This window comes from Lissotriton helveticus, chromosome 9, assembly GCF_964261635.1.
Source record: "Lissotriton helveticus chromosome 9, aLisHel1.1, whole genome shotgun sequence".
Lineage (NCBI taxonomy): Eukaryota > Metazoa > Chordata > Amphibia > Caudata > Salamandridae > Lissotriton > Lissotriton helveticus.
Window position 1 is genome coordinate 318,609,344 of NC_136070.1, and position 24,319 is coordinate 318,633,662.

The following is a 24,319-nucleotide window of genomic DNA, read 5'->3' on the forward strand; positions in this document are numbered from 1 at the left end:
GGGTCTGCTAGGCGGGGTCCTCAGTGGGGCGAGCTCGTCCGCACAGTTGCTGATCCACTTCGTGAGGTTGTCGGCGGCCTGGCTGGGGTCCGCTGAGTTGGCAGGAGGGTGCTGGCTCAGGGAGGTGGTGAGCTGGTCTGCTGTGATCTTGTTCCAGCTTCTGCGGGCGGCCTGTTGCTGGTGTTGGTGGGTCGTCGTTCTCTTGAAGGTGAAGTGGACGCAGCTGTGGTCCGTCCATTGAAGCTCTGTGGCGTGGCTGAAGCCGATGTCTGTGCTGGAAGAGAAGACTGCGTCGAGTGTGTGTCCGGCGCGGTGGGTGGGGGTGGTCACCAGTTGCTTGAGTCCCAGGTTGGCGAGGTTGTCGAGCAGGGTGCTGGTGTTGCGGTCGTTGTTGTTTTCCAGATGGAAGTTGAGGTCTCCCAGGAGGATGTAGTCAGCGGAGGGGAGGGCATGCGGGCTGACGAAGTCGGCGATGTCCTCGCTGAATCGTGTGCGTGGTCCAGGGGGTCGGTAGATCAGGGTGCCTCTGAGGGTGGTGTTCGGGTTGGTGTGGATCTGGAAATGCAGGTGTTCGGCGCTGGTCAGGGTGTTGTCGGTGCTGGTCGTGAGACGGATGGTGTTCCTGTGGATGATGGCGATGCCTCCTCCCATCTGGTTGGCGTTGCGGTCCCTCCGGACGATCTTGTAGCCCTCTGGGATAGCGATGGCGATGTCGGGAGCTGAAGAGGCGTTCATCCAGGTCTCCGTGAGGAAGGCAACGTCAGGGGCTGTGGCGTCTAGGAGGTTCCAGAGTTCGATGGCGTGTCTATGGACGGAGCGGGTGTTGAGCAGGATGCACTTGAGGTGGGTGCTGCTGGTGTTCGACTTGGCGGGTGCTGGTGCGAGGCAGGTCCGGATGCAGGTGAACTTGCAGGCGTGGCAGCTGAAAGGTCCGTGGGTGCGTCGTGGAGTGGCTTGATGGCAATCTGGGAGTCGGCCGGTGTTGAGAGCGGTGAGGGTGGCGGCGGAGTACGTCAGGCGGGTCGGTCGGGGTCTTCGTGGGCCAGGGGTCCTGGCGCTGGTCGCGATCCGGTCGCGGACGGGCGCAGACGGGCTTACCTTCGGCGCACAATCGGCGCGCCCGCTGCGCGTGACCGCTGCGTGTTCGCACGGTCGCCATTTAAGGCCAAGTGCGCGGGTGGGCGGAGCAGCTGGGAGGCGGGAGCGGGGAGGGTACAGAAGAGAAAGGGGCGGGGCTGATGGCGGTGGCGGGAAGCGGGGAGGGAGCGCGGCGAGGAAGGCGGGAAAGGAGGCAGGAATCGAGGGTCAAAAACGAGCACAAGAGGCGGAGAAACACAAAACCTGAACAAAAATGCAAGCACAAATGGCGGTCAAAACAGAAAAACAGAAAACCTGAAAATTAAAAACAAGCACAAGTGACGGTCAAAACAGAAGGAAACTGACAATCGAACACACGGGGAGAAGCAGAGCGGCCGCGAGGCCGTCGGCGAGGCAGCTAGGCACTGTGAGGGGGCACACACAGCAGCTGGTGGCCGTGCGGCGCGGGGGTGTCCCACAAGTGGGTCACACTCACCTGCGTCGCACGGTCGCCATTTAAGGCCAAGTGCGCGGGTGGGCGGAGCAGCTGGGAGGCGGGAGCGGGGAGGGTACAGAAGAGAAAGGGGCGGGGCTGATGGCGGTGGCGGGAAGCGGGGAGGGAGCGCGGCGAGGAAGGCGGGAAAGGAGGCAGGAATCGAGGGTCAAAAACGAGCACAAGAGGCGGAGAAACACAAAACCTGAACAAAAATGCAAGCACAAATGGCGGTCAAAACAGAAAAACAGAAAACCTGAAAATTAAAAACAAGCACAAGTGACGGTCAAAACAGAAGGAAACTGACAATCGAACACACGGGGAGAAGCAGAGCGGCCGCGAGGCCGTCGGCGAGGCAGCTAGGCACAGTGAGGGGGCACACACAGCAGCTGGTGGCCGTGCGGCGCGGGGGTGTCCCACAATGTATTTTATGACACTTTTGCCAAGAAACTGCTCCGACTACTTGTGCCTCTATGCCTCTATGACGTGGTAGTTACGGTAGAAATGGTGTTGGAACACAAACGTGAGAGCGTACGATGTCATGGACTCTCTTGCGTTCCAGTGATGAAATGAAAACGTGCATGTGTATGACGTCACACGCTGCACGTGAAATCACCCCTTTCCTTCAGTTGCTGGAACGCATCGCGAATGATATGCGTTCCAGCGCCACTAACCTTTGCTGCTCGTTGTGCTCCGCTCACTCAAACATCCAGTCTGGTTATCGTAAGCAGGGTTCGTCGGAAACAAACATCAGACAGCTTACTGCCAGTTGAACAGTGAGGTTGGTACAGTCAAAATTCAATCTTGATATTCGTAAACCAAGATTAAAGTCTCAAGTGTCTATAAAACAGTTGCTGTGAGCTTGCTGCTAGTTGTGCATACTTCCAACACCTTTCTGCTGTTCCAACACCTTTCTGTACTTTAAAGTTGTTCAAATGAAGCGTCCACAATTTGTTTGCTTCAAATCCTTCGTGAGGCTGAATGTGTAGAATTTCTTCGTGGGTCCGTGTGGGTAGTCAAGCACCCGTCGCCAAAAAAAGATGCTGTAATGATCACAGACATCAAATAGGTTTTCTTTATGATTTAATCAATCATAAGCCTGACTACCAAGCGGAGGCACAACATAACATGAATGTTCAAAGGCAACTGTCAAACAATAGAACATTACAATGGAACAGAACATTGCCATAGAACACTCTCAGAACAGGGTTTTTATCTCACAGCTCTGCAACAAGCACAAGAACATGCAACTAGAATACTACACAGACAAGGCCCTATTCAGGTGCAGGTGACAGCTCCTCCCACCACTCTAGCTCAGGAAGATCTATCAGCCTGGTGATGGGCCATCAGGATATGCAGGGGAAACCTCGGCTACCTGCCTGTCTAGAGTGAATGCACAAAACAGCCACTGTCAGTGTAGACCAGACATTGATTACACAGGCAGGCAGAGGCACAAAATGGCAAAGCAAGAAAATGGCCAATTTCTAAAAGTAAAAAAACCAAAACAATTGGTGGTTGTGTTTCTTTCAGTATTTTTACTTTTCACACAAAATCATTCTATTTATTAAACATGACCTGTAAATCAATTAAAACATTTTATCATCCAAATTTAACATTGCTCAATATTTAAGAACAGAGAGTGATAACAAAAAGAATCACAAACCTTTACAAACTTTTTCCATATAAATGAAAGAAAAATAATTGCTTTTCATAGAAAGTCCTTAGTCGTCCTCCACATTATTGTAGTATGAACATGAAAACCAAAAAATAATAGTCTACGGGTTCCCAACCATATCTATATATAAAAAACCAAACGTCTGTCTGTCTGTTTGTCCTTTATGCATTACTACACCATTCATCCAATCGCCATGAAACTTTGGGAAGTTGTTGAGTACACCCCTGCAAAGGTTTCTGGCATAACAGTTTTTTTAAATATCGGCCCTCCAGGGCCCTCATAATCTTTCGAATACTGATAAACGTTTACAGTTTCCGGTGCGACTCGCTTTTGCAATGACCAACAACAAAGCACAAGGACAATCGCTGCAAGTGTGTGGACTAGATTTGGAGAATCCGTGTTTCTCACTTGGACAACTGTATGTGGCCAGCTCACGCGTCGGAAAACCTTCTGATTTATTCGTGTACGCACCAGACAGAAAACCAAAAAATATCGTGTATCCACAAGCACTCGAATAAATAAATAGAATTAAAACGACACTTTGAAATGTTTTCCATATTAAAATGAATACGTTTCAATAAAAATGACACAATGTAAATTGAATGTTATCATAACAAGTTTCCTTGAATTTAATTTCTTCTGAGATCGCAGCAACGCGCAACGGGTAAGCTAGTATATTATAGGTTCTCCTTAGGACCAGGGCTGGATGATTTCTAAAATTAAAAGAAAAGAAAAAAGAAAAGTTTCTACATATGTACAATTATTTTCAAAAAGAGGATCATAATCAGGGAGCAATTATTTTCTTTCATTGTCCATATTTGATGATTTTTGAACCCATTATCGACACCAAGAGCGTTAAAAGGGGTCGCTCTGGTTTATAACTTTGGACTGGCTGAACACTGATTGGTCCTTTTGTTGATTTGTGTCATCTTCTTTATTAATGTTTGATTTATTTTGGGATATAGAAAAAGTTTGTATAGGTTTGCAATTCCTTGCCTCATAGCTTTAGTCACCCATGCCACAAAAGTTGGCACTTAATTGCTGCACAATTCCATTGGCCATGACGACTTCTTAGGAAGGAAGGTGCTACATAGTGACCTACTAAACATCAAACACAGTTCATGAAATGCATGCTACCACACAAGTCGCTAGACAATAAAAAATCATAACAGCTAAAATGTAGAAAAGCTTCGATATAAAGGTATAGGACCTTGCGTGTAATATAGAGAATAAAATGCAATAAGGCTTTGAGCATTTCCAGGTCCAGAGTAATTGTCAGCAAAACTGCCGCAGGCAGTGAGTAACAAGGTGCAAAAACACTGTGCCCCTTCAAAATACAATCAACAAATGCTTTTTAACATAAAAAAGCTGTTGTTTAAAAAAAAATACAGCTTAGATAATTACTGCACAGTCTGGTCAGCCATTTGTAAGAAAAGAGGGGAAATATCTTCTCCTCCCAAGCTTCCTTCTTAGACGGGTGCTGGGGTATTAATGAGAGAATAATGCCCATCATTAAATGTTAAATCTACTGCAACAATCAGCAACATTATTAATTATGCTTTAACAGTAGCGTGTCTTTCAGTACAATAACATGTAGCAGGAGCACTTCTAACCTTTCACAACCTAAATCCCCCACACGCAACAGTTACAGTGCCATGGCTGTCTGTTGGGCAAGTGGGGAGGGGTGGCAGGACCCATCTTGCACCCTGCTGCTCCAGGTCATTTTGACTGGTGATGACGAACTAGGATTTGAACAATCATATTCAGCAGAGAAAACAATTTGAAAGTGTATGACTATCTCTATAAAAAGTGGGTGAGCTACCTGGGAAACCGGATAAGGGAAAAGGGCAGAAAAACACTAGGGTGGAAGGGGGGAGAACAGAGGAACGCAAACTAAAGAGGCAGGGCACGCTAGTGACTGGAGGCAGAGAGGGCCAAAAAGGAGGGGAAGGGAACAAAAAGCCATCAAGTGAAAGAAAAGCAAAAGAGGGGGAGTGAGCTAACCAGAAACAAAAGAAAAAATTAAACGCTAGGATCTCCGTGGTGGGGCGGGCAACCTTGGCAGAAAGCAGGCATGCTGAATGTAGCAAAGCACTTGTGCCTGCAACTAAGATACTCAATAAAGAAAAGAGTGCTTACAGACTAAAATAAAGCATCCAGTGTAACAACCAAAGTAAAGGGGCCTGTCACATTGAGAGGTTACTAATGAAGACAGTACTAAAGAGGGACTACCAAGCCAATTAACCAATCAGAAGCCTGCATTTACGAAGGACAAAGACTCAAGCCAATGACAAATATAGGCGGAGAGTGGGCGGGGGCTTCTATTCTGTACTTCACCACAAGAAGTCTTGCAGAACAGCGCATGCAAGCTGACTCCTGGCTCTACCTAAAAAACACTTTCACTAAAAGATGTATTTTAAAATCCTGAGCTCAGGGAGCCCAAGCTCCAAATCTCTAGCTGTTCATATATGAAAGCTGCACTTGTAAAAATGTTACCAGGCAGCTCCAGAAATAGCCTATAGGAGAGCTAGTTCTTGCAATAGTGAAAAACGTAATTGGCAGTATTTTACTATCAGGACATGTAAAACCCACCAGTACATGTCCTACCTTTCACATACACTGCACCCTGCCCATGGGCGTAACTTTGAGCTTCTTTAGGGGTGCCTCACATGTAATAATAAGGATGGTTAGGGCCTGGCAACTGGGCGCACTTGCCAGTGTGAAATGGTAGTTTAAAACTGCACTCACAGACACTGCAATCACAGGCCTGAGACAAGTTTACAGGGCTGTGCATGTGGGTGGTACAACCAGTGCTGTAGACCCACCAGTAGCATTTGAATTACAGACCCTGGGCACACACAGTGCACTTTACTGGGGACTTGTCAGTAAATTAAATATGCCAATCATGGAGAATCAATCAGAATTACAATTTACACAGTGAGCATACACACTTTATCGCTGATTAGCATTGGTAAAGTACCCAGAGTCCTAAAGCCAACAAAAACAGAGTCAGAAAAATAGGAGGCAAAAGGCAAAAGGTCAGAGGATAAACCTGCAAAAAGGTCCACGTATAACATAACATAAAATACCATAACATAACATAACATAACATAACATAACATAACATAACATAACATAACATAACATAACATAACAAAGATTGACAATAAATCATGTATGTGTGTAAATCAATGTAAAGGATGTGTTACAAAAGACAGTGAGGGTTACAATGTTTGTGGGTCACATGTTCTTCATAGCTCACTGTGCTATATTAGAAGGATTACAATTTTTGAACGGCAAGTAACAAAAGGTTTGCTGTTTTGAAAGCAGTAACCCACTTAACTGGCAACATAAAATACAAATCTGTCATCTGCATTTCAGATGATGTGCTTTACAGGAGACACATTAACTCTCTATACTTCTTTGATTCAAACCTGAGACCAGACAAAACACAGATCTCTACAGCAAATGTGTTAACCTTCAGAGTTGCTTAGCCATTATTATTGTTCCCTGAGATTTACTTGGCACACAAAGATATCTGCAGCAGGTCCATTAACCCCATAAGATATTTTAAAATGCAGACTGTGCAACCAATTAAACAGCAGTTTTCTGCCATGTTTCGCCTTGGTGCCAATTTCTTTGTGGCAGAGTTTTTATAATATAAATATGTAGCACGAGGCCCAGATTTTGTGTTGGGGTTGTGTTACATTTTTGGCACAGCCCTGATGCAAAATCGAATTTGTTAAATCTGGTGATGCACTCAAATGTACTCATGATACACCAGCTAAACATACAGGTGAGGTGTTAAGATCTGAAGTCACTTCTTGCAATGTCACTTCCTTTGAGGTTCTAGGTTATGTAACCCCTTCATGTGATTTCACTGCCTGTGATGCTACATTGTGATGTCATGGGTGGTGATGTCAACACACACCATGATGTCACATGCATACTGCCTAACATGGTTAGTCTCCCCACATCTCTTTTTTTAGGACTTGTGCACTGGGTAGGCATGATGTCCTGCAGAAGCTTTGCAGGCGTTCCATGCAATTGCTTAGCCTTTCCTCGTTGGAGGACTCTTGTCAGACCAAGAAGTCCAAAAGCACATGCCTTGAACACATGAAGCCTTCTCTGTCATTCACAAGATACAGAAGGATGGCTCGCAAAGACCCTTTTATCCATAAATCTGCAGGTGAGCTGAGAGACACACGCATCTTGCCTGGTAATGCCAAACTTTGTTTGCTGCATTGTTCATCTTTGTAGGATCCTGTCGCCTACCCTTTCCCATCGCCCACCACTCTCTACCCGTATTACTGGAACACTGAACTTTCCTAGATAATGTGACCAATCCCCTGACTGTCCATTGCAGTGCAGATATCAAGCACTCTTCTGACATCCTCACTAGTCAGATCTTGAAAGCCTCATGGTCCTACTCTGGGCCTTCGCACCTGTGAGTTCATATCCTGGTTACACCTAAAGGTCATAACACACCTCATCCATACTGAGATAGGTCTACCAAGCCTCAGGAACTGTGGAGCCATGTGTCTAGGTCACCCAGGTTACTTTTCTAGATACCATCAAACCATTATGCTAAATCGCAAGACAGTTTCCTGGTCTTATAACTCTAAAATTTGAACATTAAGACATCTGATTTTGCGTGCTACATTCTTGGTTATTCCCTGAAGGATGCACCACTCGTATTCCGTCATTCTGATAATTTTTACCAGGGATGATATGCAGCTAGTGGTCAAAAAAACTTTATGGAAAGCTACCGTTGGTGGTAAAATCTCAGAACTCCGTGTTGCCAGTTGATTCACGAGCAGCACAGTATTCTCAATCACCTAGTGGCCATGAACAGTATACACTTTGTGCAACATTGGAACCTAATGATTAAGCCATATTTCATATGCATTCATTCATTAGATATGTGTGAGATGCATTGATTGGTTACTATATTTACAGTGTATATATCTATAAAACTGAAGGTGCTATTAAAGTATTTTTAATTTTTATCTAAAGGTATTCTCTTCAGTGTTGCAGCAAAAGTTTTTTTTTGCCAAGCAGCAGACAAACATCTCTGAAACTCAGTGATCTTTTTTAATTCCAGGGCAGCAAAACCATCTGAACATTTTTCTTCCCTAGAATGCCATGCCATTTTTCTTCCCTAGAATAAACCATTGGTGAGGGTGTTCCAGCTTGGTCAGTCAGCTACCATTCCAGTGCCACTAGCCACTCTCCCATGTGTTCCATGTTCTAGATTTACTGAGGAATCTCTTGTCAATGATCTTTTAACCTGCTTGCAATGTTGTATGTTGTTTTAGATTCCGAATGGATTTTCCCGATTCATGCCCTTATTAGGTACAATTTACGTTGCCCTTATATAGTCATAGAAATCAAGCCCTTATTTAGGCATAGCCCATGCAACCCAAATACAGGCATGGGTACTTCCATCCGTTCACCAAACGTCACAACGATTTCTTGGAAAACCAGCTTAAGCCGTTAGGGACTTCCCCTTGCTTGAATATTGATTTCTCCAAGAACTCAGTAAGTTTTACAATGAACTATTATTCCAAAGGGGTTCATTCATGATGTTCATATGCCCGACTTTACGTCAAACATGGCATTCCTAAACACCTTCAAGGTATAAATATACCATCACTTGCTATGGCAAAGCACGGTGGTTCGGAGCAGTTCGTAGACCTACTTGCCCGCGCAGCTCGCTACTGCAAGTGCTGAAGGAAGCCGACTCCCCAGCTGACGCACTGATCAGAAAGCTGCCCTTCTCTGCCGAGAATCCAGCGTTTTCTGACTCTCCTTGCGGGGTGTTGGGAAATCGAGTCCCAAGACAGAGCGACCAGACCTCCTTCATTCTAAGGTATGGAGCTGATTAGAACCTAGAGAAACCTTTGGTAGATTCTTGGCAAAACTAAACCTATGCTAAAGACCATACATACTTCTTCCCTCGTAGTAGACCTAGGTTAGGTACATTGGGGTAGGCGTATTTTAGAAGCACCAGTTGAGTATTTTAGTCTAAGTTATTTATGTATGTATTTTTATATGGCTTTGAAACCATACAATGCTAATATAGTATTCTTTTATAATACTATTCTCGCTGTATGCATTAAACTTTGCATTCTGTCTAACGATTGTAGCAGTTCACATCTCTTGCATGAGAAAGAAGACTGTTCAATAAATCCTTTTATTGAAAATGCCCATCTCACTATTTCTCTGCAACGCTGTAGAAACGAAGCATGCACAATTGACTTATCTATCGTTTCCACGACTCTGAGAGATATGTTCTTATTCTTGGGGAAACAAAATTGTCATGTTTATGCGGTTGTCAGAAACTAATCCCTTCTTGTGTATTCGAGAAAGTTCTAGTGACCTCTGAGCTAGGTGGCACACACAATTAAGGTTAGTTTATTCGATGGAGACCTATTGACCTAAGTCCAACATCAAATCTATAGGATATATTATTCCAAAGCGCAGAGCCAATTGGGACTATAGGAACTACACTACAGCAAGTGTGGAGGGGAAAATCACATCCAATTATACATTATCACCAGATACGAACGTAAAGAACACCAATTCCTATTTTATACATCAGGGTTTTATTATAAAGCCAGGAAAAGTAGAACATATACACATCTCATAACAAGAGTATAAAAATGCATAGGTACCAATACAAAACCAAATCTATGGACAACTTTCAGACGATGTAAGATACATAGGATAACTAATTCTAAAATCTATAAAACCTATTATGGATATCACATCGAGAACCTTCTCCATTGGCAATTCATAATCAGAAGTAAAACCCTAATCTGTCCCTACTCTATTGTTAACATGACATCCCTACTTTACATCTTCCCGGGCAAGTTCCCAAAAGGTGTCAGCGAGTGAAGACTTCTTAAGAAGTACACTCACGTTGGTTGTGTCAAGTAGCATGAAGCAACAGTGCTGGCTCTAAGAGGCTTTTCTCTCCCTAGGTATGCAGCAATCTCTGGACTCTTTCCCTAACTCTTTATAGTAAAGTCAGAAAACACCCCCTCTCATTACACCATGTGATGGCCTCCTTTACTGGAACCTCATTGTAGGTAACTTTCCATAAAGTAATAGCACATCCAAGCTCCTGCTCGATGACCTTGGTTTCCAGGCCTTTCCAGTCGCGAGAAACATCCTCCCATCTTATCAGCTCTAATTTCTCAAAGGCATCCTCTCCTCCCTACCATTGCCAAAGTCTTAAAACAAAGGAATTATTCTAGCTAACAAGGTTGGATCCTTGCAGATACATGAAAGAAAAAAGAAAGAAAACATTCCACAGGCGTATGACTTCCAATTAATGATTTCCACTTGAGAGCGAAAAGGAGAAACAAAAGTTAGGCCTACCTAGTTCTGCTAATATAAGAACGATATACACCTTCAACATATGAACGTGTATGGACCACCAATATGACACATTAATCAAACAAATGTATTCTTAATACATTTATAGTACCTTTAGAATGCATTTCTACTACATTAATTCTCTGGTTAATCTACATTCTAATATGCTACGATTAATATCGCAAAATAATGCTTGAGGATACGGTCCAATCATGATTATAATGGATCCCTAAACTATTAAACCAGTATTGCACTCTGTCAGCCCCCCGATAACTAGTGTCATCACAATCAACACATTCTCCCCATAAGGATAACTCCTTGCAGAAAAGACCAACCTAACCAGAAGTTATAGCCAGTCCTCCTTGTCTATACTTTTCCAAGTTCTTGAGATTCTCATAGTGACTGTCCTGCAGTCTTTCCATCCTCCTCTCCTGTCTTCAATCAATCAATCAATCAATCAATTGGGGAGACTATAAGTGCGCTACTCACCCGTGAGGATCTCAAGGCACTGGGGGAGGGAGAAGCAGCTCTGGTCAGCCAAAGAGCCAGGTCTTGAGGGTCTTCCTGAAGATTTGAATGGTGAGGGTGTACCGGATGTTGATCGGCAGCTCGCTCCAATTCTTGGTCACGATGTAGGAGAAGGTTCTTCCACCTGTTCTTGCTCTGTGGATGCGCGGGATGAGGTCGGCTGATCGGAGGTTCCTCTTTGGAAAGTGGAAGGAGATTCTGTCATTGAGATATCAGGGTCCAGGGTTGTGGAGGCATTTGTAATCATTTTCTCGACGGGGAGCCAGTGGAGGCAACCCAGGTGCTGGGTGATGTGTTTGTGTCGGGGGATGCCAAGGACGAGTCTGGCTGCAGTGTTTTGTATGGTCTGGAGTTTGCGGAGCAGAGATTTATTGATCCCGGCGTAGAGGGCTTTTCCGTAGTCCAGTCTGCTGGTTATGAGTGCTTGGGTGCCGGTCTTCCTTGATTCGGGGGAATCCATTTGAAGCTCTTTTGGAGGATGCAGAGGGTGTTGAAGCAGGTGGAGGCGATGGCGTTGACCTGTTGTGTCATGGAGAGGGAGGAGTCGAGTACGATGCCAAGGTTTCAGGCATGGTCTGTGGGGGCTGCCGAGGGTGGTGAGCCACCAGAAGTTGTCCCATGCAGAGGGAGATGGTCAAAGGATGAGGACCTCTGTCTTTTCGGAGTTGAGCTTCAGACAGCTGCTGCTCATCCAGGATGTAACATCTTTTATTCCTTTCTGGAAGTTGAGTCGGGTGGTGATGGGGTCCTTGGTGAGGGAGAAGATGAGCTGGGTATCATCGGCTTAGGATACTATGCGGAGTCCATGCTGTCTGGCGATGGTGGCGAGGGGGGCCATGTAGATGTTGAAGAGCATGGGGCTGAGCGACACACCTTTAGGGCACTCTGCAGCTGAGTCGTCAAAGAGAATTGTCAGCCTGTCTTGCTCTATGCCACTTATAAGCTTGAACGCCAAGCAATAAAATTATAACACAAATCACAACTATGAAAATGGGTTTCGAGATGTAACCAACAATTCCCTTCCTAAGATTAGCAAACCAACTTCCAACCTGTCGAAATCCTTTTCCAAGCGTATCCCAAATTCCCTCTGTTGCTAGATCATGTATCTCTTGATGGATATCAGTGATGTTACTGATATATTTCCGCAGATCATTGCTATGATCTTGGATATATGTGCAGCACTGTTGAACCCTCAGCATTTTACAGACTCCACCTTATTTTGCCAACAATACATCTAAAGCAAGACGGTTCTATGTCACCATGGCTCGTATCGAAACCATTTCTCTATCCACAAGTAATGGAGCCTGAGCTTTATTCACTGACAACTTATCCACTAAGGTTGACAACTTTCTAATCTTCATGCCTTTCAGGACTACTCCTAAACTCAGTATAATGGGACCAAACACATCTCCTACAATCTCTCCGGGACTTGTATCTTGGATCTCTCTCTGGGGTAATTTTCCTTTCAGTGCCCATTGGTCTTCCACATGTTAAATCTTAGGAAACACAACAGCCACATAACTTGTCCCATACCAATTTTGTGGTAATCATACACATTCCTTCCACAAACGAAATACACATTCAGCACCAGCAACAGATTATCTAATAATGACTTCTTGACATATTCAGGAAAATATGGTCTCACATACACACTTTCGACCACAAATATTTTATCATAATATGTCTGTGGCTGTCTGATGCAAAGCCTCCCTTTTTGGTGCAAATCTAACGCAATTGTACCATAACTTCCCTTTGCCTTATGAGCTAACTTCTTCTTGGTCCATTCAATTTTAACATCTTTAGTGTGATTGTCTATGCCTATCTTCTATCTGGTCTACAAATTTCTTTTCAATATCTGATAGCATGCATGTCAGGTTATAGCGGTGTGTGTAAGCTGTATCTAGATTAACTATAGGTATGAAATATTTCGCCATTCTTCCTTCTTGTTTGTAATAATCATACTTGTTTAAGTGCTTATATACTGGAACCTCTGGAAGTACTACATCATATTTGGAAAAATAATACTCGCAATGTCTTTTACCATAACACATACTAAGTATTTTACCACAAGTGATACCATACGTCAGTGGCAGATGGTGATTTCTTATCCCTTCCTCCATTGAAGCCGGCAACTGCATGCACACATAGCAATCTCTCACATCCATTGTGTCCACATACGCATGTAGCAGCTTTGCATATGCATTCAAAGTATAATCACCCTTAGACAAATCTATATGCAATAAGCGAATAGAATCTTCTATCATAGCTCTATTGGCTCCTAATGTGCCCTCTTTTGTGTTCGAAGTAGAGTGTGTAGGTATTCCTCGTACTCCTATCCCCTCAATCTCCGTGTTGTGTGATTCAACAATGGATATAATAATAACTACAGCTATGACTATGATTACTCCCATTATGAGCATGCCTATTACACACTTCCTTCTATGGTTCGAATTTACAGACTCCATTTTGAATCAAGTTCGGGTTACAGCTCGCAAGAGGATCAACCAAAGCCTCTTCCTTCTATTCCACTTGTTAAGCTGAAAGTTCATACACAATGACTTAGTGTCCTTGAACTTCCCAGTACTTAGTCTATCACTTGATTGTTTACACAACACAAAGACTTCCTTAGGTCTCTTTCTACTGTGAAGTCCCCAAGTTTATTCTTCTTCGACTCGGGACTAGGTTATCTTCTTCAAATAGCAGCTTTTATACATAGTTCAATTTACATCATATTTATCAGAGCCCAGCGTTTCAACCACACAATGTAAAATTTCAAAAACAGAAAGCTACCATCTCTTGCATTGTAGGCCGAAGTCCAAAGGGTGGAAATTAAAGTTCGCTTAATATCAGATTCCATAAACCACTCAACCTTGGAGGATCTGGTACAGTAAGGGTTGAAACTCCATAAGCTTCTAACCTAGGAACCAATAGTTAAATTTCAATTATCAGTGCTGAGATCCCTCGTCTCAGACATCTGGACCTCAGCCTCCCAGGCCTCTCCTGTTTCTGCATCAGTAATCAGATATGTCCACTCTGGAGCAGCTTACCTTCGACACAGTACTCTCACTTTAAGTGACTGCCTTAACTTTCCTTGATCCTGTTCCGTGTCAATTTGGTCCTATTCAGACTTCTCGGAGACTGGAGAACGGTCCCTTTTGGACATAAGTCTTAAGTTCAGTCTTGCTTGTCTCACCAGCCAAGATTCTCTTTCAGCGGTCTCCCTTCTCCGCGACACTTGACCGTGTTCCACACTAGCCTCTCCAGCTGCGGATGACTCTCTACCACTCATAACGTTACCGCTTCTCTCAGAGTCTATACCTGGGTCCTGTGTAGCTCGACCCTCCTCAGCTCGACTTTGTATGAACTCAGTCTTGTCAGGAGCCCCCACGGCTTGACTTGTCCACTCTGGTAGCCTTACAAGCCCCAACTGGACTTTCTTCAGGGTATGAGATGCGTGGAACCAATTGAGCAAGCCTCTGCACTTCACAGCTGCATTCTTCACCAAGATCACCTGGTATGGACCTCTCCACTGTGCATCAAGCCAGTTCTTCCTCACATGTTTATGAACCAGCACCCTGTACTCAGGGCATAAGCCATGTAAGAGGTCCTTTGAGGTTGGAGGGGAACATGGCAGCCAGCTAGTGGTTAGTTGCGGAGGCTCCAGGAGTCAGGAGTGTTGTTGATGGTGTCTTGGCAGCTTTTTGTACCCATTTAAGAGGAGGCAATATGTGGTGAGGATAACGATAATAAACAGGGTTTGTTTCCTCTGCCAAAAGTAAAATTTGCCTCATACCATTTGGAATCATGGCGGCAACGATGTTGGAGGTGGTAGCGGGAGCGGCGGATGCAAAACAGCCTGGAAAGGACTCTCTGGATCCGTGGTTTTCCAGTGCAGCACTGGAACTGGGTAGGAGGAGGAGAACAGTTGCACCCATCCCAGTCCGGGGTGGTGGTGGCAGGAGCAGCACTAGCACGTTAGGTGTTAGTGAGGCAGAAGGAGCCCTGAAAGACACAGAAAGCCCGTCAGTGGATGCAGGTGGGGGGGGAGTGTGCTGCAGGGGTGCAAGAGGGGAAGTAAAGGGATGCTACCCACACAATTCATTCCAGGATGATTTCAAAGGTGGGAAATAAAATCGCCGGGAGCAAATAAATAAAGTGGAAGCATTACCATTTGAGGTTGTGAAGGGGGAAACAGTAGCACACACCACGCAGAAAGGAAGATACTCCTTAAGGAGTGCAGTGGCAGGACCGGTTACAGGGTCTTTATTAACTAGCAATATAACCTCGCAAGATACCTTAAAAGCAGTCAAAACTGCTAGTACCCGGTTAGACTTTACTGAGATAGGGACTGAAGAGGCGGGTAACCTCAAAAAGGGAAAACCAAGGAAAGTAAGGGCCCCCCCTCGACAACATAAAGTAAGAGCTACCCCTTCATTGAGAACTTGTTTCAAAGTAATGCCAAAAATTTTGATATTCAAACACCGAGGTACCTCTACGCCAAATAACATTGCATGTCCCCCAGCAAGTAAGATGGAGACGATAACAAGTCCTAACAGTTTCCAAGTGCTGGCTGACGACCCACAATTAATGGATTATTGTCCCGGGTGAGGGTGCAGGTACGTCCCCACAGGTTGAGCTGCAAAAGGCCTCGCATTCTGGGGATATTGGCCAGAGCCAGATAGTAATTTCAGACGTGAAGGTGGGTCCCTCTAGTCAGACAACACCACAGTCAGTTTCAGACCTGATTCAGTAACTGACGACAGAGTTCAGAAGTAGATTTGATATCTCAGAAGCAAAACCAGGCCGAAATCAGCTCAGCATGTGAGAAAATCGAGAATAAATTGGATGTTCTTGCGGCTAGAAGGATAGAACTGTAGCACTTGAAATAGCAGTGAAGGGTTTGGAGTCTCAAACTGAGGAAAACAAGAAAGAGATCACCCTGTTAAAGGAAAGTGAGTTGGGTGTTAAAGGAAAGCTTGAATCCCTTGTAAATGCTCAAAGGAGAAATAACCTCCGCTTGCTGAAAATCCCAGAGGGGACAGAGGGGGATAACCTAAAGGAATTTGTAGTTATGTTGATTAAAGCAGGCGCCCAGGTTGATTGCACAGAGAAAGATCTTATGGCAGACATCCAGGGGGTTCATGAAGACTCATTTAGATTAACCCCTAACAAGGCTAAGCCCAGAAAAATCTTAATCCACTTCCTTACAATCAGGATAGAAGAAGACATTCTGGTTATAGCCTTAAAAATGAAATCATTAATGATAGACGGAATAAGCTTTGAAATAAGATCAGACGTGTCATCCATCACTGCAAATAAGCAATGGGAGCTGGGGAAATTACTGGATCCTTTTAAGAAGATAGGTACTACTGCACAGTTTAAATCCCCACAACTTTACGAGTAATGAACAATAACTAAATGCACACCTTTCAGCAGTTGGAGGATGCGGATCATTTGTTACAGTCTATCTCAGAGGAAGGGACAAGCTAGAGGAACTGGGAAGTAGATCCCCCCCCCTGTATTTAACCTGTCATTAATATCCTCAGTTCAAGTAAGTAATGCAAATAGGTAAAAAGCTGTGAAGCGCAACAAATAGCGATCAGTTATATTGTATCCTTCCGACTCCAGGAGGGGCCCCATAGGCCTTGGTAGAGGCCATGGAGGAAGGGAAAGGAGGGTTCTCCAGGGTGGGTGTGACATGAGGGATTGGGTGGGGTGGGGTGGGGGTATGGGTCACTGGGTGAGGAGCAATGGGAAAAATAAAAACAAATGTGTCCTGTTCTCCTTAGTAAAGTTTTCTGCGCCCGAGGGTAGGAAAAACGTAGCCTATTCGATGATTGAAAAGAGTGCCCAGTTGAAGTTTCTGTCTTGGAACATGACTGGATTAAGAGTTAAATATAGGCGGGAGAAGATCTTACAATACTTAACAAACACTCCAGCGCAGATTCTAATACTGCAGGAAACGCACTTAACGGACGTAGAAAACGGGAGGCCTTTTTAAGTCTAGGCACTGGGCTCAGAATCTTATGTGTACTGCCCAACAACTAACTTCTAAAGGAGTGGCAATTCTAATTAAAAGGTGCCCATACATCACTGTAGAAGATATTACAGGCAGATGGGTCATAGTGAAAGCTAGGTTCTTTCACTCTAACTTTACATTGGTTGGGTATTATGGGCCTAACATAGAAGATCCCAGTCCTCTTTCAGGATTGCTCATAGAGCTATTAAGTTTCCCTGATCCTATAATCTTAGTAGGAGATTTTAATGTTGTCCTAGATCCAGAATTGGACCGTTCATCTAATAACAGAGAAATTTTGAATAGTAAGATGCGATCCCTGTTAATGTCCTCTATGGAACAGCCAGGTTGGGTGGATATCTGGAGAGATAAAATGGGCACTAAAAGAGGGTTCACCTTCTACAAAAAAAAGTATGGTCATCATTCAAGACTACATTTCTTTTTAATAGATTAAGATCTGAAAAGATGGGCGAAGGGTGTTAAACAACTAGGTGCACAATTATCAGATCACTCCGCAATAACTTTAATTTTGGATCTACCTGTTAAATTTCCACAGAGGAGGTGGACACTGGATCATGTCATATTATTGGAGGAATCTGTGATTGAGAAGTTCAGTGTTGAAACTCAGAAGTTCTTTGCGATCAGTATTAACAGTGTCCCATTGGAGTTTGTATGGGACGTCTACAAAGCCTTCCTAAGGGGGTACATAACATCCTTACATATATCCAGAGAGAAGATTTTGGAATTAGCTGGGATGATCAAAGAGAGATTAAGGAAAAGGGGGCAAGTAAGCAAACTTGTGCACTTTGAATACGGGGAAGGGTGTGGGAAACCCCTAGCCTGGAAAACTAAAAATTATCAGGCAAAAGGGTTCATGAAAGAACTTAGAAATGAGGTATCAGGCAACAACTTTACAACCAGCGAAGAAATAGAAAAGTCCTTTTAGAAATACTTTGAAGAGGTATACCAGGAGCAAATACGAGTAACGGTAGAGGATATCGAGGTGTGATTGAGTCAGGATGTTCCAGCAAAAATCAAGGATAGAGAGGTTGGTAACCTTAACAGTTCCATTATAGGGAGTGAATTTAGGAAGGCCATAATGGCTGGTAAGTCTGGGAAAGGGTCAGGTTCTCATGGGATACCAGCTGAATTTTATAAGTGCTTGAGTGAGGTTCTCTCCCCTATATTCGAGAAGCTATTTTCACACATCTTTGAGGAAGGTAGAGACATGCCAGCATCCTGGAATGAAGCCACAGTCATGCTGGTTCTAAAGCCAGCAAAGCCACCCAACTCTTGTGACTCATATAGGCCTATCTCTCAGCTAAATTGTGAATATAAAATATTCGCTAAGATTCCAGCAGAGAGGTTAATTGGGGTGGTGTGGGTCCTCCTACATGAGGATCAAAAAGGCTTTGTTTGAGGGAGAGGGATTCAGGACCTGACAGGCAATCTAATTGGAGCAATAGATGTAGCCACACTTCACAAAACTCCCCTGGTCATTACTACATTAGATGCCACTAAAGTGTTTGATAGGGTAAACTGTCCCTATCTGCAAAAATATTAGGCTGTGCAATTTAGGAGAAAACTTTGTTAGGACCCTGAGCCTGATATATCAAACACCTACAGCAAGGGTTCTTGTGAATGGAAATCTATCCACCCCTATAAAAATCCAGAGGGGTACTAAACAGGGGTGTCCTTTATCTCCCTTACTTTTCAATCTATATATAGAGCCCCTGCCCGTAAAATTCAGGCAGGTGGTTAGAATCCTTTTTTTAAATACAGCAGTTGGGAAAAGAAGGTGGCCTTGTACGCTGATGATTTAATTGTGTACACCACAGATCTGTTTTCTGTGGTTCCAATATTGTATAATCTGGCCTCCCAATTCAGTCATATTTCAGGCTATGAAGTAAATACAAAAAAACGGAGTCTATGGCCTGGAATATGACCACACAACAAGGGATCATCAAAACGCAGATACGATATCTGGGTATCATGATCTCACAGGACATCAAGAGAATTCCAGAAATTAATTTTAAAAAGTCAGCAAGGAGATTAGCAAGTCATTGGCAAGCTGGGCTCATTTAGGATTGACCATGATTGGAATGGTAAATTTGATAAAAAATTATGATCTTCCCCAAACTCATTTTTCTACTCCAGGACATCCCCTTGGTGTTTAGGGAAACCTGGCTTAAGAAACTGCAGTCAAAGATGGGTAGTTTTATTTGGGCCTCCAAGGGCATAGGTATCTCATGGAAAACACTCAGTAGAAAAAAAATAAGGGAGGGCTGATCCTGCCAGATTTAGTCTATTATGCATGGGTTTTCTTTATGAGGAATGGGAAAATGCTGCTGAATGAACCGAATGGTTCAGATAGCGGAAGAATATTGAAAGTGATGCTTCTAGATGTGAAGGGGGAACAAGGATTTATCTATAAATTTGGAGATCCCAGATACTTTAAAAAGGTGTGCCTAAAGATCTTAACTGGCTTGCCACCACATGGTATAAAATCAGAAAGGAACTAAAAAGTAACTATTATAGTGCGTTAGTCCTGAGTTGGGATGCTCCTGGTTCTCCAGAATGGACAAAGGATTCTTTGGCAGGACCTCTGAGAACAGCCGTAACATCGTATTGGAAGCAGTTAGTTAATGAAGTTACTCTATTTCCTTTGGAAAAGCTGTTATAAATAACAGATAATGAATTATCTAGATTCAAAGACTTGCAATTGACACAAAGTAGTCAGATCAGGCGTTGGCACCCTAAACGAGTGGGAATCTCTGCTAATAAAGAAAGTGGCAAGAAAGAAAGAGGTGGCACACCTATACTGGCTCTTGATTGATCTTTTGGAAGGGGCCTTTAAACTGCAGACGGAACTGTGGGAAAAGAGCTTGTCTTGGCAAGTATCTGTATCTTGTGACATCTTATATTCCACAGCGCAGGCTGCAAATTTAAAGAGAAAACACATGTTTTGCCTCTCTTAAGGCTTTCCAAACTTGCTACTCCGTAATGCCCCAAGTGCTCCCAAGAAAAGGTAGATGAGGCCCATATGTTCCTGTATTGTCCAGTGTTGCAACATTTCTGGGCTGAAGTAAGTAATAGTATTTCTACAATACTTAAAAGGTAACTTTGGGGCGTGGCCAAGTTGCCGACCTTGATGGCCATGTAGACTTGGAGCTCCACCACTGTTTCCCCTTGTTGGTCCTGTCATGGTGGCATAATTGTGCTTCGTGGCTCCGCCGACACCGTGTGAGGTGTGGGAGGCATTGGTGCGGTGCATGGTGGGGGAGCCAGGATGATCGTGGCTCGTGGCTCGTATCGGCGCCGATCATTCTGGATTGCTGCAGTGTGGCCTGCAGACATGAGGGAAGCCGGAACCTCGAGTTGTGAGCTGGCCCGAGCAAGAGTTCGGAGCTGTGGGACTGCAGGGAGCGGCTGCTGGATGGCAGACATGTTACTGTGAGCGGTTTCAGTGGGGGTGGTTGGAGGCTGATCCCATCGGTGGCAGGGGCACTGGCATTCCCCAGAAGGGGCCGCGGGCGAGCTTGGGGATCGGCTTGGTGTTCGGCCGCCCGGCTGTGCACAGTGCCGCCCGCAGTAGCCCTTCCCACGTGGCCGCACCCGTATCAGTTTGGTTTCCGGCCCACTTTGGCATTGCAGTGCTGGGGACTTTTCTTTTCCCAGCTGCCCCTCTCTTCCAGTGTGTCAGACCGGACCTTGATGGGGAGCGGGCCATCTTGAGCTGTAGACCCTCCTGGGTGAAGCATCGATTGCAATGTGGGGGCCATCCCACCAACAGGCTGCACCGCGGGTTGTCGCCCTAAGTCCTGACCCCAGAGATGCAGTGCCCGCCTGTGGCGACTACCCTATGTGGGCAACGGAGTCCACCTGGCTCCTGCCAACCACCACGCTTCAGTAATGTCCAGTCTCAGCCCATAACACATGTGAGACAGCTGTTGGGCATTGTTGTGGCTGTGGACATACAAGCTAATGGGGCACAGCTGCAACTGAATTTCTACAGGGAAACCCAGCTGGAATATATGTCCTGCGGCCTTGCATATCACGAGGCTATTGCGTGACTTATCTACAATTGTGAAGCCAATCCACTTGGCGAACTGGGTCTCTGTCATGGGGCCTCTGCAATGCCTGAGTTTGTGGCATGTCAACGATGTAGGGAATGGGGCACAGGGACCCCAGACAAAGTACCCTACCCTTCAAGCCACTTGGTCCTGGCACTTCTGCGCAGCAGCCCACCATGGCGGAAGGTGGTGAGACGCATACGGCTGACCCGGCGGGGCCTGACAGCTCACTGGCAAAACTGAGGGCTGGATTTAAAGCCCTGGATACCAGATTTGATGCCTTTGACAGGAGGTTGGAATCCAGGGGCCAGGCTGGATGCGCAGGAGTGACGTCTGAAAGTAACAGAGGGTCGAATCTCTGACCTGGAGGACGGCGCAGCACAGACAAATAAGCTTGAGAGGATGGAGAAGCTCCATAAGTCTGTAGCCATCAAGAACGAGGACTTAGAAGCTCATGGGGGAGGAACAGCATCTGTATTGTGGGGGTGCCTGAATCCACCAACAGGGGGCGCCTGGACCTTTTCGTGGAAATGCTCTTGACGGATATGCTTGGATGTGAATCCTTTACTACCACCTTAGTGTTTGAGTGAGCTCACTGTATTTTGGGGCCACGACCTAACCCAGGGTGCCCACCAAGACCGATCATAGCCCGGCTCCGGAATTTTAGGGATAGAGCCCTATGACCGGCATGCGAAAAGGGCCAGCTTGAGTGACAAGGCTCGAATATATCACCATACCCAGTCTTTACTGCCATGGCCCAGGACACACGTAGAAAATACGCTGGTGTGAAAGCAGCCCTATGGAAGATGGGACTACGATACGGGTTGTTGTATCCATCACGGCTGAATGTGGACGTTGATGGCCGGTACCGGGAGTTTAACTCCCCCATTGATGCTCAAGAGTTCTGCCAGAGGTACTCCAACACCGCGAGGAAGAAAGACACAACATCTCCGCAGCATACCCAGAACATACTGGATTCCGGTGCCAGTGCGTACCTGTTTTCCGCAGTAGTATTATGTTATGTTCCCAATGCTTGTGCTGCATCACTGTAGAGTTGTGCCTGTGTAGCACCATAGACGTATCACATGCCATTATGCAGGCACCCTATGCCAATAATAGGGGTAGAGGCTTGGTGTTGCCATCCCCACAGTGCAGTTGCACATGTCTCGAATTGTAATGGTTTACAGTATAATTTGTTTTTGTTTGTATGATTCCATCATTATGGGTTAGACCTGGGGGATGGCTTGTATGAGGGGGGATCTGAGATTATTCGCAATGTTTGTAGCATGTTATTATTGCACATTTCAGTTGCATTGTCGCGTACGTAGTCCTGATAACAGTGAGTCAGAAATTCAGGATTTAGATGATGGCTAACACGTTTGTTGTGGAATCCAGTGTGTTGCTAATGTCCTGGAACGTTAGAGGTTTATACAATGCGTGTAAGTGTAAGGAGGTGACTAACTATATGCAAAGATATCGCGTGGATATTGCGTTCTTACAAGAGACTCACCTTGCGGCAAATGTTAAGACGCCATTGGCATCGAGTTGGGGACCACTTAAATACTTTGCTGGATATAGTTGCTATGCTAGAGGGGTTGAAGTGTTGATACACAAAAGGATGCCATTTAGGGAGGAGAAGGTCTATCGGGATGCGGGGGTCATTATTTATTGGTTAAAGGCACCATGCTTGATCACTCCATGCTCTTTGTTAATATATATACCCCGAATGTTAACGACCCCCAGTTTTTGTAAGTTATCCACGGTCACATAGTTTGCATGGGGCCAAATTGTGTTTATATGGGAGGGGATCTCAACTTGTTGCTCGACCCGGGACGTGATAGCACGGCGCATGCAATAGTCACAAAACAGAGGGCATGACGCGTAGTGCTGGACACTATTGAACAGTTTGGGTTGGTGGATATATGGAGATATCACTACGTGGACCGTGAGGGGTGGACTCACTGCTCTGTGCCCCATAATCCCTGGACATGTGGACACGGTTGGATTACTGGTGTCTGTCAGCCGGGGTTGCAGTGCGGGTCGATGCGGTCACACATCTCCTGTGTACTTTATTGGATCATTCTCCGGTGATGGTGAACTTGCTTAGCCCTAGAGTGGGCGTGGGGGGTGGAGTGACTGTGGTGATTCCTGGATATGGCCTTGAGGGATACTGTTTTTGTGACCGAACTTGGGGAAGTGATAGTAGAATATTTTAGAATAAATACTAGGTCGGTGGACTCTAACACTATCCTGTGGGAGTCCTTCAAGGTCTATGCAAATGGGGTTTGAGTCTCCAAGAACGCTGGGGTGCTCAGGGCCATGCGCCGTATGCTTGTGGATATAGAGTCACAGCTTATGGAGCTACATCATGGGGCAGTCAGTACAGATCACCCCAACTTACACAGACATGCAGCACTCTTAGCAGAATTCCGTGAGGCCATGGAACGTGAGGCACATTTTCTCTGTAAATATGTAGTCGCTCTGCGGTATGGAGATGGTGAAAGGCCAGATTAATGCAACAAGCCCGCAGGCCCACCTACATTGCAGAACTGAGCGGGGAATGTGGGGAGCGAATCACGGATAACGTAGGGGTACTGAGAGAGGTACTTAAGTACTATATAACCTTATACACCTCCAGAACCACCGCTGACCACTTCTTGGCCTAAAGTGATTACCTCAATGAGGTTTCACTTGTTTGGATGGATGAAGTCCACCAAGAATTCCTGGCTGAGCCATTCTCAGAGGATGAGGTAACAGAAGCTATCAATGCACTGGATGGCTCTAGGGCACCTGGGCTAGATGGCTTTGCGGGTTGTTTTTATAAAAAATATAGGAGCCTACTTGTGCCCCATCTTATTGATATGTATCAGGAGGCCATCGAATTTGGAGTGCTTCCACCCACTTTGAGAGAAGCTATTATAATCCTGCTGCCTAAGCCTGAAAAGGATGTATTAAGATGTGGCTCATATCGGCCCCTCTCGCTCCTGAATTTGGATTATAAAATCTTGGCCAAAATGTTCGCGACCAGGCTTGCTTTGATTGTGGAGAAATTGATTTCTCTAGTGCAGTCGGGA